At 41.3% G+C, this 14,105-nt stretch overlaps 1 non-coding gene across 1 annotated transcript; it reads left to right on the forward strand.

Moving 5' to 3' along the window:
* Positions 1-13,078: 13,078 nt before the first annotated feature.
* On the forward strand, positions 13,079-13,216 carry LOC114811556. Its single transcript, XR_003759252.1, has one exon. It is a non-coding gene; the product is annotated as a small nucleolar RNA SNORA7 (small nucleolar RNA).
* The last annotated feature ends 889 nt before the right edge of the window (positions 13,217-14,105 follow it).

The raw sequence follows: 14,105 nt of genomic DNA on the forward strand, positions 1-14,105 counted from the left end.
AAAAATTAAAACATACCATACATGAATAATAATTTTTAGTCTTATTCAAATGAATGTTCCTCTTTGTACCAATAAACATACTTAGTGATCATATTTTATTGATAATTTGTTGTAGAAAGGGTTACAACAAATTATCAATAAAATGTAATCAATAATCAATAAAATGAAATCATAGAATGATTACAGAGGCAAAAATCCCAATCTATTAAAGTATGCATAACTATATTTATCTTTATGAATGGAACTATCTACCAAATTTGGGGATGATTACTATTTTTAACAACAAAATAGTTGAAATGAAATATATCATGACATGAATATCAATTTTTCATTCATTTCTTCAGTCTATTTATTGAACACTTACCATGCACAAAGCATTATTCTAAGCACTTGGGCGAGTATAATATGACAACAGACACATTCCCTGTCCACAGTCCATTTTCTATGTCTTTACATGAATGAAAGATCATTCTAAAATTGACTGTGGTGAAATTTATCTGACTCCATTACTCTGCTGTGCTGAAGTAATCGTTATGTCTCAGCAGGATGGCCATGTCCATGTAGTGAGATGTACACAGAGAACAGCAGTATGGTTTGGGATTACCCACTGGGACATTTTGTTGAATTGAGGCTCCTCATAAAAACATCCACAGAGACAGTGCTAGATAGTGGATTTGAGGATAACAGATAATGTGATTTTCTTCCTCCATTAGATTTTAAACTCCTTGAGGGTAGGGAATGTATCTAAATACTGTGGTCCCCTCCCAAGAGCTTAGTTCAATGTTTTCTACTGAGTAAGGGCTCAAAAAACATCATCAGCTCATTAGAGGACACACCTCAGAAATGAAAAAAAAAGTTAAAGAATAATTAAAAGCAATTCTATCTGTCCATAAAAGGCTAGGTAATCATAACAACAGAATAAGAAAACAATATGCATGTAGGTGTTTTCTAAAAATTATTCAAGGTAAAGATGGAGGGGATGATAGCAGAGAGTTTGCCCACATTTTCCATACTAGTGACAACCAGGGCAGGTAGCAGTTTCCTGGTGCCCTCCAGCACAAAGCCGAGAGTACTGTGCAGAAATTCTGTTCGGCACATAGGGAGATGGGAAGGCAAAATCTCTAACCAGAGATCCCACTCAATTATTTAAAAAGTTCAGATTAAATCACACTGAGGGAAATATTCTCCAGATCACCTGAAATCACCATCAGAGCCTCAACCCCTAGCAACCCGACTGTCTCGAAGGTTTATTTTGCTTCTGCTTATTCTGATATGATCACCACCTGCCAAGGTGATTTTATTTGGCTGTTTCTCAAAGGAGATACTAAGCTAATGCATCAGTGGTGTTAGGGCACTAGGGAAGAATTTGGAAGACTGATGATCTAAACACTCATGTTTTACACTGGTGATTTTGAAGATTCTTTAAAATTGTTAAGCAAAGGGACCCAGGGCTGAAGTCCTTAGTGTCTGCTTGTAGATCTGACCCTGCATGTAACGCAAAATAGACAAGTACTGTTTTTACCAATCTATCAACCAATCAGTAATACTTACTGAGTACTAAGAGGAAGTGGGAAATGGGAGTAGGGTGAACTATTGGAAAGATCATGATCCTAGGAATCAGAAGACCTGGCTTTTACTCTAAGATATACCACTTGCCTGCTATGTGAAACTGGGCAACTTCTCTGTGTCTTCATTTTTTCATCTGCAAAATGGAGATTCCATATCTGGTCTCCCTTCTATTTAGACTGAGTCCCCTGAAGATAAACCTGCATCTGACCTAATAATAATGACATTATTAAGCCTAACATAACTAACTCATACATATCCCAGTACTTAGTACAGCTCTTGGATTAGAGCAAGCACTTTACAATAATAATTGTTAATTATTATTATCATGTGCTTCAAAAGTACAAAATAGTTTTATATGTCTCTCCTCTAAGAATGTAAATCCCTAATGGGTATGGAAGTGGCACTTGCTTGGTACTTACCAAGCCTTAACTAGAGTGTACTGGTCTCAGTGGACACTTAATAAATGCTACTATTAGAAGACACTCACTCTAGCCCAGGAAACAGACACAGAATAATTATGGGTAGGAAGAAAAAGAAATTGGAGAAATGGATATATGGATGAATAAAGTGCATAAATATCAGATCTTGTAAATCATTATGGACAGAAGTTTTATCTTGCAAGTTAAGGGTATAAGTGTGGGGTGCTGTAAAGGATTGAGGAGGTATTTGGGTGGACATGACTAAGGAAAAAAGAAAAAATGAAAGGAAGATCCAATCTAAGCAAAGGGCCATTTAAGGTCACTTTATTTGGTCGGATAAGCACCTGGAATTAGACCTGTACTGTGCCCTAAAATCTAAGTTTTGCAGAAAATACAAGGACATCAAATGTTGACTTAGATCTTATACTGAAACTCATAATTCACATCACTTGTACATTTTAACATTAATAAAATAAATGTTATAGTAAAATGTTTAAACCAAACATTGTCACTGACATTCTCTAAACTTTAATCTAGGATCTTCAGAAAACCTGAGGTTCATGGTCATTTTAGAAATAATCTCTACACTTTTCTGCCCTAAATAGCTAGTCATCATAAAATCCCTGGGTTTCAATCTCAGGCTGGAAGTGGGACACTCAACTTTCAAGTTTCTCTCCCCTCTTATGAAATTCACATCAATTTCTAATAAAAAGCTCAAGTCTTCCATTTCAAAATGGATTAAAATATCCACAATAGAGTACACCTAAACAGGATTAAAATTTAAATTTAGGCTCATTCATTCAATCGTATTTATTGAGCACTTACTGTGTATAGAGCACTGTATTAAGCACTTGGAAAATAAAATTCGGCAACAGATAGAGACAATCCCTACCCAAGAATGGGCTCACAGTCTAGAAGGGGGAGAAAGACAACAAAAAAAACTGCTGCTCCCCCCTCCCTTCTCCTCCCCTCAACACTGTGCTTGTCCACTCATTTGTATATATTTTTTATTACCCTATTTATTTTCATTCATTCAATAGTATTTATTGAGCGCTTACTATGTACAGAGCACTGTACTAAGTGCTTGGAATGTACAAGTCAGCAACAGATAGAGACAGTCCCTGCCATTTGACGGTCTTACAGTCTAATCGGGGGAGACGGACAGACAAGAACAATGGCAATAAATAGAGTCAAGGGGAAGAACATCTCGTAAAAACAATGGCAACTAAATAGAATCAAGGTGATGTACATGTCATTAACAAAATAAATAGGGTAATGAAAATATATACAGTTGAGCGGACGAGTACAGTGCTGAGGGGATGGAAAGGGAGAGGGGGAGGAGCAGAGGGAAAGGGGGAAAAAGAGGGTTTAGCTGCGGAGAGGTGAAGGGGGGCTGGTAGAAGGAGTAGAGGGAGAAGAGGAGCTCAGTCTGGGAAGGCCTCTTAGAGGAGGTGAGTTCTAAGTAAGCTATTTTGTTAATGAGATGTACATCACCTTGATTCTATTTATTGCTATTGTTTTAATGAGATGTACATCCCCTTGATTCTATTTATTGCTACTGTTTTTGTCTGTCTGTCTCCTCCGATTAGACTGTAAGCCCATCAATGGGCAGAGACTGTCTCTATCTGTTGCCAATTTGTACATTCCAAGCACTTAGTACAGTGCTCTGCACCTAGTAAGCACTCAATAAATACTATTGAATGAAATGAATGAACATGTAGACAGACATCAGTAGCATCAAAACACACAAATAGAATTATAGAAATATACACATCATTAATAAAATAAATGCAATAATGAATATGTACAAATATTCACAAGTGCTCTGGGACAGGGAAGGGAGTAGAGCAGAGGGAGGGAGTAGGGGCGATGGGGAAGGGAGGAGGAGCAGAGGAAAAGGGGGCCTCAGTCTGGGAAGGCCTCCTGAAGGAGGTGAGCTCTCAGTAAGGCTTTGAATGAGGGAAGAGAGTTAGTTTGGCGGATGTGAGGAGGGAATTCCAGGCCAGAGATAGGACGTGGGCCAGGGGTCGACAGTGGGACAGGCGAGAACAAGGCACAGTGAGGAGGTTAGCAACAGAGGAGCAGAATGTGTGGTTTGGGATATAGAAGGAGAGAAAGGAGGTGAGGTAGGCGGGGCTAGGTGATGGAGAGCTTTGAAGCCAATAGTGAGTAGTTTTTTCTTCATGAGAAGGTTGATAGGCAACCACTGGAGATTTTTAAGGAGGGGGGTGACATGCCCAGAGCATTTCTGTAGACTTCATGAATGTTGTTCTATGTCACCCCTTTCTTCTGGAAGCATATTCATCTTGGATTCTGATTTCAAACTAGGAGGCAGGAAAATCATGGGCATTTTCTTTTCCTCACCAATAGAAGGGGAGTAAGATACCTTTCATTCATTCAATAGTATTTATTGAGCGCTTACTATGTGCAGGGCACTGTACTAAGCACTTGGAATGTACAAGTCGGCAACAGATAGAGACAGTCCTTGCCCTTTGACAGGCTTACAGTCTAATCGGGGGGGGGGGGGGACAGGCAGACAAGAACAATGGCAATAAATAGAGTCAAGGGGAAGACCATCTCATAAAAACAGTGGCAATTAAATAGAATCAGAGTGATGTACATCTCATTAAACAAAATAAACAAAATAGATAGGGTGATAAAGATATATACAGTTGAGCGGATGAGTACAGTGCTGAGGGAGTGGGACGGGAGAGGGGGAGGAGGAGAAGGAAAGGGGAGAGAAGAGGGTTTAGCTGAGGAGAGGTGAAGGGGGGGTAGAGGGAGCAGAAGGAAAAAGGGGGAAGCTCAGTCTGGGAAGGCCTCTTGGAGGAAGTGAGTTTTAAATAGGGATTTGAAGAGGGGAAGATAATTAAATTGTCTGAGGTGAGGGGGGAGGACATTCCAGGACCATGGGAGGACGTGGCCCAGGGGTCGACGGCAGGATAGGCGAGACCGAGGGACGGTGAGGAGGTGGGCGGCAGAGGAGCGGAGCGTATGGGGTGGGCAGTAGAAAGAGAGAAGGGAGGAGAGGTAGGAAGGGGTGAAGTGATGGAGAACCTCGAAGTCTAGAGTGAGGAGTTTTTGTTTGAAGAGGAAGTTGATAGGCAACCACTGGAGGTGTTTAAGAAGGGGAGTGACATGCCCAGATCGTTTCTGCAGGAAGATGAGTTGGGCAGCAGAGTGAAGAATAGACTGGAGTGGGACAAGAGAAGAGGAAGGTAGATCAGAGAGAAGGCTGACACAGTAGTCTAGCTGGGATATAACAAGAGCCTGTAGCAGTAAGGTAGACGTTTGGGTGGAGAGGGCTTCCCCATACTCTCTCTCTCTCTCTCCTGAGTCTCCTGGCACTTTGATCTTTGTCCTTTAAATACTTCATATTCACCCCACCTTTAGCCCGCAGCACTTGTGAACCTATCCATGTTTTAATGTAATTTCTCACTCTAGAGTGTAAGCTCCTTCAGGACAGGGAACATATCTACAGCTCTCTTGTACTGTACTCTCCTAAGTGCTCTGCACACAGAAAGGACTTAATAAATGTCACTGATTGACTGACTGTTCTTCCTTCCTTAAACTGTGAGCTCTCTATGGGACAGGGACTGTGTTAATCAATAAACATATTTATTGAGTACTGGATGCTGAGCACTGTACTAAACACTTGGGAAAGTACTAAATCACAAAGTTGGTAGAAACATTCCCTGCCAACAAGGAGCTTGCAGTCCAGAAAGGGAGACAGACATTAATATAAATAAATAAGATACAAATATGTACACAAGTGTTGTGGGAATGAGGGAGGGGTGAACAAAGGATACAAATCCAGGTGCAAGAGTGAGCCAGAAGGGAGAGGAGAAGAGGAAATGAGGGCTAATTTAGGGATGACATAGTTGATAGAGCATGGGTCTGGGAGTCAGAAGTTCATGGGTGATAATCTCGGCTCAGCCACTCATCTGCTGTGTGCAATTCACTTCTCTGGGCTTCAGTTACCTCATCTGTAAAATGGGGATTGAGACTGTGAGCCCTATGTGGGTCAGGGACTGTGTCCAACCCAGTTTGCCTGTATCCACTCAGCATTTAGAAGAGTGTCTGGCACAAAGTAAGCTCTTAGCAAATACCATTATTATTATTATTGTTTGATATCTAGGACTGGTATCCTAGGATTTATGTCCCTAGTACTAGTTCTCATTATTTGGCTATGATTCACGTTTAGAATGTGGCATGTAGGAAACACTTAATATATATCATTACCATCACTGGCATTTTCTTTGAAAATTATTTTACTGGTACTACATCTGTGCAAAATGCAGTGGCAGTGAAAACTGAAACTTCTTCAACAGCAGAAGAGGATGTTTCAGCAGTAGAGATGTTCTGATCCAGCTACAATGCCAACTGTAAGTTCATTGACTGCTGAGGCAATATGGAAAACACTGTTTTTTTGTATGTGCAGAGTAAAGACAACTTGGGAGAGAAAGATAAGAGTTTAACTGAAGTCAAAATAATGTTGTATTGAAAATTCAACCTTGAAACTGAGCGGGGTTTGGGTGGGCCTCTTATTCTGTGGATGGCTGAAGAAATTCTGATTAGGGCCAGTTGGTTTAGGAGTGGCTCTACTAATCTTTCTTAACTTCAGATGGAGCGGGACAGTTCTGGGATGAGGAAATATCACATATAGAAAAGTTGACACTTGGACATGGTGCTGAAACAACTCTTGGGCATCCTTGGTGTCGAAACAACACTCCATGGGCGAGTACAGTGTTGGCAACTAAACTCCAATACCCAGAGGGGAAGTGAAATATTTCAGTAGGATTGACTCAGACTTCATTTGGTTCATTTTTTCACTCAGAATCTGGCTGAGAGCCCAGTGGAAACAGAGTGATTGGGTTAAGTGTTTTCTTTTCTTCAAAGGAAACTAGTGGGAAGTGTTTGTCCCAGGGGCCTCTTAAGATACACCCAGCTGGATGGATTCACCTACCTGATCGACTCAAGCTGTCACATTTGGACACAATTCTCCCCAACCTAAGAAAGACTGAAAGATGAGGAACTAAACATCTGGTTTCTATCCTAGAGTGCAGGTGGCAGATTTACCAGTTGACACGCCCAACAGAAACTGTGCTCTTTGCTCCACAGGGCATCCTCCAAATTGCTCAATTTGCTGCACCCTTTTTTGTATTCACACTGAACTTTCTCCATCTTAAACATCTTTATATTAGAACTTTTTCCATCTAAACATCTTTATCTTAGAACTTTTTCCATCTTACATATCTGTAAGCTCACCCTCTAGACTGTGAGTTAGTTGTGGGCAGGAAATATGTGTGTTATATTGCTATATTGTACTCTCCTAAGTGCTTAGTACAGTACTCTGCATATTGTAAGTGCTCAATAAATATGACTGACATCTGTCACCTTCCCTCACACTTTCTCCCTAAGCTCATCTTCTAGCTAAATCTCACTCATGCTGTTACCCCAGACTGTAAGTCCTTCTAATAATCATAATAATTATGGTACTTGTTAAGCACTTACTATGTGCCAAGCACTGTTCTAAACACTGGGTAGATTGAAGTTAATCAGGTTGGACACAGTACCATTTTACAGATGTAGTAACTTATGTCCAGAGACATTAGGTGAATTGCCCAAAGTCACACAGCAGACATTCGATGGAGCTGGGATTAGAGCCCAGGTCCTTCTGACCTTGCCCATACTCTATTCACTAATCCACGTTGCTTCTGCCACCAAAATGGTCATATCACAGCTTTCTTAAACTTCAAAAATTTCCTAACATCCCAATTTCTGAAAACAGATTTCCCCAGACAGGGATAGGAAGACTAAGAGTCCTCTTTTGGACATGTTATATTAATAATCTTTTGCATTCACTTAATGAGTACCAATTAATTTTCTAGCACCCTGAGCCAACTCATCCCTTCAACAAATTCTAGCACTTATGCATTTATTTACACTCGCCTCACAATTTGTGCTTAGAAGTCCACTCAATGTTTTAATTTTGAATACTATATTTGTATACACTTTAATATTTGTTTCCTCCTTTAGAATGTAACTTCCTTGTGAGCTGAAAATGCACCCCTTCGTTACCCTTTGCTTTCCATATGGCTCAAATGGTGCACTGAATTGCACTGAATCAATCATACTTATAGAGTGCTTGAGAGAGTTAGATTTGGTAGACATGTCTCCTGCTTATGAGCTTACTCTCTTGAGAATCAAGGGCACTCAATAACAACTGCTGCTGCTATTACTAACCACTATTATTATGCTACTATTACTAGCAGTTGTTTCTGACATTTAACTCCCTCCTTCAACCCTCTGTCCCCCTTCATCTCAGCATGGTGCAGTGGAAAGAGCCTGGGCTTCGGAGTCAGAGGTCATGGGTTCGACTCCCGGGTCTGCCACTTGTCAGCTGTGTGACTGTGGGCAAGTCACTTAACTTCTCTGTGCCTCGTCTGTAAAATGGGGATTAACTATGAGCCTCCCGTGGGACAACCTGATTACCCTCTATCTACCCCAGTGCTTAGAACTGTGCTCTGCACATAGTAAGCGCTTAACAAATACCAACATTATTATTATTATTTCTTGTCCCTAATGACCAGGCCACATACTTTATTGAGACAGCTTGAATCATCAAGTGTGATCTCCATAAAATCTCTCCTGCTTCTCTCCAATCTACATCTCCTTTCCTGATCTCTCTCCCTTTCTCCAGTCTCACATCTCCTCCTGCCTTCAACATATCTCCATCTGGATGTTCTCCCATCACCTCAAACTTAACATGTCCAAAACAGATGTCCTTATCTTCCCACCCAAACTCTGTCCTATCCCTGACTTTCCCATCACTATAGATAGTACTACCATCATTCCCATCTCACAAGCCTCTAACCTTGATGATATCCTTCACCCCTCTCTCTCATTCAACACACATCAACAAATACTGACAGTTCCACTTTCATAACATCACTAAAATCCACCCTTTCCATCCAAATTGCTAACGTTTTAATACAATCATTCATCCTATCCCACCTAGCTTACTGCATCAACCTCCTTGCTGACCTCCCAACCTCCTGTCTCTCCCTACTCCAGTCCATACTTCATGCTGCTGCCTGTATCCTCTTTCTACACAAACCTTCAGTACATGTCACCGCCCCTCCACAAAAATCTCCAGAGGTTGCCCATACACCTCTGTATCGAAGAATAGATCCTCACCAATGGCTTTAAAGCACTCCATCACCTCACTCCCTCCTACCTCACCTCACTTCTCTCCTTCAACCCAGCCCGCATACTTGGCTCTTCTAGTGCTAACCTTCTCATTGTGCTCCGATCTCTCCTGTCTCGCCGCTGACCCCTGGCTCACATCCTGCCTCTGGCCTGGAATGCCCTCCCTCAAATCCAACAGACAATTACTCTCTACCATTTCAAAGCCTTATTGAAGACACATCTCTTCCAAGAGGTCTTTCCAGATTAAACCCCACTATTCCTCATCTCCCACTTGTCATCTCTGTGACTTTGGGCAAGTCACTTAACTTCTCTGTGACTCATTTAGCTCATCTGTAAAATGTGGATTAAGACTGTGAGCCCCACATGGGACAACCTGACTACCTTGTATCTCCCCAGTGCTTAGAACAGTGTTTGGCACATAGAAAGCACTTAACATATACCATCATTATTATTATTATTATTATCCTGTCTTGCTCCCTTTTCTCTTCCATCATCTCCCAGTCCCACAGCACATATTTATAGATCTGTAATTATATTTATTTATATAGATGTCTGTCTAACCCCCTCTAGACTATGATCTCATTGTGGGCAGGAATTGTGACTGTTTATTGTTGTATTGTTCTTTCCCAAGTGCTTAGTACAGTGCTCTGCACCCAGTAAGCATTTAATAAATACGATTCAATGAATGAATGAATCCTTCCCTCTTCTTGCCTCTTCAAATCTCCCATCTTTCCCAGCCATATCTCAACAGATTTCCTACCTCCTCTCAAAATCCACCCAATTCACCTGCATTTCCAAAACCATTCCTTCACACCTTATCCAAAGGCTTCCCCCTCCATTTTTATCTCCCTGCCTGCCTTCTTCAGCAGTTCATCTGTTAATGGCTTCATAATAATAATAATAATAATAGTAGCTGTGGTATTTGTTAAGTGCTTACTTTGTGCCAGGTACTGTAGTAAGTGCAGGGGTGGACACAAGCAAGTCAGGTTGGAGACAATCCCTGTCCCATGGGGCACTCACAGTCTCAATTCCCATTTTACAGATGAGGTTACTGAGACGTAGAGAAGTGAAGTGACTTGTCCGAGGTCACAATGCAGACAAGTGGCAGAGCAGGATTAGAATCTATGACCTAATAACTTCCAGGCCTGTGCTCTATCCACTACACCATGCTTCTTCCCTACTGTTTTCAAAAATGCTCACATCTCCCCTAGCCTAAAAAACACAAATGCAAAAAACCCTTCCTTAACCTCAGGGACCCTCCACTTATCATTCCATCTCCCTCCTCCCATTCTTTTCCAAACTCTTTGAGCAAGTTTTCTACAAACACTAAAGTTTCTCTCCTCCAATCCTCTCCTTGACCCTCTCTGATCAGGCTTCTGACCCCTTCACTCTACTGAAACCAACTTCTCATAGGTTCCCAGTGATCTCGTTCTTGCCAGATCCAATGGCCTCTACTCTAACTTAATCCTCTTCAACCTCTCAGGTGCATTTGACACTTGACCATGCCTCTCTCATAGAAACATTATCCAGCCTTGATTTCACTGACACTGTCCTCTCCTGGTTTGCTTCCTTTTCATTCTCAGTCTCTTTCATGGGCTATTCCTCTGCCTCCCTCCCTGGAACTGTGGGAATCCTTCAAGGCTCTGTTCTGGGTCCCCTTATCTTCTCTATCTACACCCACTCCCTTGGAGAACTCATTTACTCACATGACTTTAACCACATCCCTGTGTGGTTGATTCCTTAATCTACATCTTCAGTCTGGGGCTCCCTCTTTTTTCATGTTACTTAAGTTCTTAACTTGTGCCAGACACTCTAATAATAATAATGATGATGGTATTTGTTTAGCATGTATTATATGCCAAGCATTGTTCTAAGCCCTGGGGGAGATACAAGGTAATCAGGTTGCTCCACGTAGGGCTCACAGTCTTAATCCCTATTTTACAGATGAGGTAACTGAGGCACAGAGAACTTAAATGACTTGCCCAAGGTCAGGCAGGAGACAAGTGGAGGAGCTGGCCTTATATCCCCGGTCCTCTGACTCCCAGGTCTGTGCTCTTTCCGCTATGCCACACTACTTCTTAGTCTCATATTTCCACCTGCTTTTAGGACATCTTTACATTGTTGTCCCACCAACACCTCAAACTTAACCTGCCTAAACAGAACTACTCATATTCCTGCCCAAACTCTGTCCTCCCTTGATTTTCCCATCCCTGGAACCCAACAGCACCATCCTCCCTGCCTCACAGGCCCCATAACCTTGGTGCTATCCTCAACTCATCTCTCATTCAGCCCACACAGTCAAAAAGCAGCACAGCTTCGTGGTTAGAGCATGGGCCTGCTAGTCAGAAGGTCATGGGTTCTAATGCCAGCTCCACCACTCGTCTGCTGTGTGGTCTTGGGCAAATCACTTCACTTCTCTGTGCCTCAGTTACCTCATCTGTAAAATGGGAATTAAGACTGTGAGCCCCATGGGAGACAGGGCCTGTGTCAAACCCAATTTGCTTGTAAGCACCCCAGAGTTTAGTACAGTGCCTGGCACATAGTAATGGCTTAATAAATACCATAATTATTCCCTCTAGATTCAGAGCTTGTTATAGGCAGGAATGTCTCTTTTTTTGCAGTACTGTGCTATCCAAGTGCTTAGTACAGTACTCTGCACACAGTAGGCTCTCTATAGATATGGTTGAATGAATGAATCTCTTACTAAATCCTGTCAGTTCAACTGTCAAAACATCATTAAAATCTGCCTTTTCCTCTCTATCCAAAGTCCTACCACATTAAGCCAAGTACCTATCCTATCTCACCTTGATCACTGCATCAGCCTCCTTTCTGACCTCCCTGCCTCCTGTCTCTCCCCACTCCCATCCATACCTCACTCTGCTGCTATATTATTTTTCTAGAAATCTATTCAGTCCATGTTTCCCCACTCCTCAAGAACCTTCAGTAGTTGGCCATCCAGTCAATCAGTCAGTTACTCAATCATATTTATTGAGTGCTAACCATGTACTGAGCACTGGACTAAGTACTTGGGAGTGTACAATATAACAATATAACAGACACATTCCCTGCCCACAACAAGCTTACAGTGTACTGAGGGAGACAGACAATAATATAAATAATAAAAGACAGATATGTATGTAAGTGCTTTGGGTCTGGGAGCAAACGAGCAAGTCATCCACCTTCACATCAAACAGGAACTCCTTGACACAGTCTTTAAAACATTCAGCTTGTCCCCTCTTACCTTCCCTCACTAATTTCTTACTACAACCCAGGCTACACACTTTGCTCCTCTAATGTCAACCTATTTACTATACCTTGGTCTCATCTATTTCCCGCTGATACCTCACCCACATCCTGCCTTTTCCTGGAATGCTCTCGCTTTTCATATCAGACAAATTTACACTCTCCTCACCTTCAAAGTCTTATTAAAATTATATCTCCTCCAAGATGCCTTCCCCAACTAAGCTCTTATTTTATCTTCTCCCAATCCCTTCTGTATCACCCTTTCCCTAGCATTTGCCCCCTTTATTAGTCCCTCCCTCAGTCCCATAGGCTGTATGTACATATACAAAATTTATTTATTCATCGTAATGTTTGTCTTCTCTTCTAGACTCTAAGTTTGTTGAGGGCAGGGAACCCTCCCAACTGCTCTGCAAACAGTAAATGCTCAGGAAATACAACTGATTGATGAATCTTAGACCTAAAAGCATCTGCAAAACAACAGAAAATTTATTCATCATTTGGCCTGACAACAATACTGGACATGGCTGAACTGAGCAGGGTACACTTTAAAAACAAGGGTACCATATGCTCTTTCTTACTCTTACAGTGTTAGCTCTATATTTGTCGGCGACTGTGTCTCTTCTGAATATTTTGCTAATCTCTCAGGGTCACATCTGGAGAGTTTCCAGTACTCTACCAATCTTGGTTATGGGAGGGAGAGTGAAGCAGAGGGATACTCATTCCATTCCTAGGTTGGGCAGTGGCTAGTGAGTGGAAGGCAATCTGCTACAAAACTCACCAGTGCTGAGCAGCAGCAGCACAGGAGTGAGTTGAGGGCAGAGACTTAAGTGTAATGTACGAAGAAGACAATGGTAAACCACTTTCATATTTTTACCAAGAAAACTCTATGAATCCACTACCAGAACTTTTGCAGATGGAGGTGGAGCGTTCTGGGAGAGATGTGTCCACGGAGTCACTATGGGTAGGAAATGATTCATCAGCATAACGGAAACCAAGACCCCAGTTCTTAGCAATGTGCTTTGGAAAATGAGCACTTAGTACTTTCTATCATCATGACTAGTGTAACTATCATTATCATTTTGTTAAAACCTATGTTGTTTTGGTAGCAGTTTTTCATTTCAAATGTGGGGTATTGTTTAAAGCATATGTTCCCAGAATATATCTTCAAGATTAGTCATCCATTAATTGGTTGTTTTGAATATCCATTTCCATTCCATATACAGCAGCAGTCAATAAATTTTGTTAAGCAATATTTCCTGCTAATAAGTCTATGAGGGTTTTGCCACCAGGAGAGAAGACATTTGGTGGTTTCCTGATCAAACCTTTCTCATTAAACTAATTTATTCTCCCTTCACAGACTATCAGAAATAGGAAAATGTTACTTTTTCCAAGTTCTCTTACCTTTTTAACACAGCCCAGCTTATTAAAATTCAAGGTAGAATTTTCAACTAAGTTGCAAAATTATAGCAGCATAAACGAAATAAATAATTCATCCATATTTCTTGCAAACCATTGAATATATCAGAAAACATTGATGACTTTTATTTTTCATTTTATAAATGCTATATCTAGTTCTGTTGTTACCCAATTTTACTTTAAAACTCTTCCCATAATGCCATGGACAGAGTTCAGTAGCACTGCTAGCAATGATTTTTACTGGTT

This window comes from Ornithorhynchus anatinus, chromosome 4 (assembly GCF_004115215.2).
Source record: "Ornithorhynchus anatinus isolate Pmale09 chromosome 4, mOrnAna1.pri.v4, whole genome shotgun sequence".
NCBI lineage: Eukaryota > Metazoa > Chordata > Mammalia > Monotremata > Ornithorhynchidae > Ornithorhynchus > Ornithorhynchus anatinus.